Here is a 2,582-nt window from a genome sequence, read left to right on the forward strand (position 1 = left end):
TAAGAAATAGTGCTGTGGTCACATTCCAAAACTCACACACATATAACACACACACACACACACACACACACACACACACACACACACACACACACACACACACATCAGTATCCTACCAAGTCCAGGTCTGTCATTTACAGTGACACTGAGCAAATGGTCTCCAAGGTGCTCTGAGTTTGTTTCCTTCTCCAGAAAATGGGGACATCTGTACAGTTTCACAGCATTGTCATGAAGCACCCAAAAACCTGGTGAAGTCTTGTTTTGAGCTCAGCACAAAGAAAACACCAACAAAATATTTGGTATTCATTATTTTATCTGTGGTCATTCATTCATATTTCATTTCTGCATCCCCTTTTTCCTCCAGGGGCTGTCATGAGTAAAAAGGAGGCTTTGGGTACCTTTCTTTCTTTTTCTTTTTAGACAGAGGGGATTACAAAGTGACCTAGGAGACCCTGCCCACCCATGAATTCTTGGATCCTGCACCCTTCTTTGGCTTCTTCATTCCTAACAGTAGCTGTGGTCTCTCAGAAGTCAGTTTTCATCCTTCCTCCCCAGGTCTCCCTGGATCCCTGCCTGTGGTCTCCACTGGTGAGATGCTGTTGCTATGGTAACGTCTGAAGAGCCCTCGACCCCCCTTGGAGACCACAAGTCTGGATGGAGATGTGCTGATTAAATGCTTCGTGCATCCTTGGGCTGTGAGGGAGAGGAATACTGGGTGAGAGCTGGCTCAGGCCCCTTGTCCACTGGCATCCTGCTGTACTCTATGTCACTCAAAGTTTGAGAGTTGAAGACTTACTCCACACAGGAGGTGTCAAGAGCTGGGGCCTTGAAGTGTGAGAGGTCCTGAAGGATTAATGCAGGAGCCACCCTCCCTTATGAAGGATGCTTTGGCCCATTCCCCTTTCCTCATGTATTCTTGCCATGTGAGGGCACAGGATGCAGCCTCTCCACTCTTGGATTTCCCAGCTTCTAGAGCTATAAGCCAAAGAGAACCTCTATTGTTTATAAATGAGCCAGCCTGTGGCAATGTGAGACCGTAGCACCTCACTGAGCTGCCTGGAAGACAGCAGGGAAGGGCTGGTGGTCCAGATGTAGGCCCTTCCCATTACCTCTACGCCCAGGGAGATGACCTTAATCGTCCAGGAGGGTGGGAGGGTTCCGCGAAGAAGGTGCCTTCTGATCACCCACAGCATGACTCTGAAGCAGGCAGGGACTATGCCATTTTTGGAGAAATCTTGAGTCTGTTAGAAGATTCCTGAAGCCACTAGACTTTGAGGGTGTGTGTGGCCGTCTGCTGAGAAATCTCACCCTCCCAGGCCCTCTCTAGGCTGCCTCTCTTCCATTACACGGGCTCAGGGGTATGGACTTGTACACTCCCCCCTCCTCCTTCCCTCAGGACCAGGAAAATGCCCGACTAGCTGCCAGAAGGCCAACTGATAAGATGGGACAAGTTGTGGGTGAAAAAAACTTTCAACATAGCAATGCTCAGAAGAGGCACTAGGGGGCGCTACTGTGGCCATGTGCAAGGTATGGTGCCTTCTAGATACTTTCTACTGAAATCAGATAGCATCTTTCTTCCGTCCCTGCTCCCCTCCCCCATCAGCCTCTGGGCAAGGACACTCTTGGGAGCTGGGGAATGATGTTGGCATTCCTTGGCCCCCAGGTGGGCAGCTCTGGGGGTGTGGTTCTATTGTCCTGTCTCTTCTTTGGCAGGGTGCAGCTCCATCCACCCTCAGGAATCTGCTTGACATCACGCCTTTTATTCCCTTCCCAGATGCAGCCCCCTACTCCACACGGGTTCCTGGGGTCACCCCTAGATGTACAGATGCTCTAGTCCATGTGTCAGGTCTGTTGCGGCTGGATTCAAGCAAGAGGCCATGCCCACCTCTCCCTGAAAGAGGGCTGTACCCGCTTCTGCCTCTTCAGCAGTGCGTCTATTTCTCGCAACTCCAGGGTCTGTTTGGGCTGCCCAACAGTGAGAGCCTAGGCAGAGTTGGTAGCAGTGGGCCTTTCCACAGTGAGACCTAGAGCTAGGGGGACTTGATCCTGGACTGAGCCAGGATCCTGACTCAACGCTCATGATTTAATACGGATAAGAAGCAGACTGCCTGGATTTTTCTGTGGCTAGGACTGGATCCACAGTGTGTGTGTGTGTGTGTGTGTGTGTGTGTGTGTGTGTGTGTGTGTGTGTGTGTGTGTGTGGTGTGTGTGTGTGTGTGTGTGTGTGTCTGTGTGTCTGTGTCTGTGTCTGTGAGTGTGTACTAGTTCTGAGGCTTGCATTCAAGGCCTTGCGTTCTGGGTTGGCTTTTTTATTCAAGGCTGAGGAGCCATACCTCAGTGTTTTTGCTGGTTGATTGGAGATAAGTCTCTTGGATTTATCTACCTGGGCTGTCTTCGAACTGTGAGTCTTAGGTCTCAGCCTCCTGACTAGCTAGGATTGCAGGTGTGAGCCACCAGTGCCTAGCTTGGACTCATGACTTTTCGCTTCCCAAAGGATGGATGGCCAAGTCTCCATAGCAATAGCAGGGCTCCCAGAGGCCTCTAGCTTGGCCTGTCACAGTCACGCTGGAAGTGGGCCCCGG

This window comes from Dipodomys spectabilis, unplaced genomic scaffold (genome assembly GCF_019054845.1).
Source record: "Dipodomys spectabilis isolate Male_0828 unplaced genomic scaffold, ASM1905484v1 ptg000175l, whole genome shotgun sequence".
Taxonomy (NCBI): Eukaryota; Metazoa; Chordata; class Mammalia; order Rodentia; family Heteromyidae; genus Dipodomys; species Dipodomys spectabilis.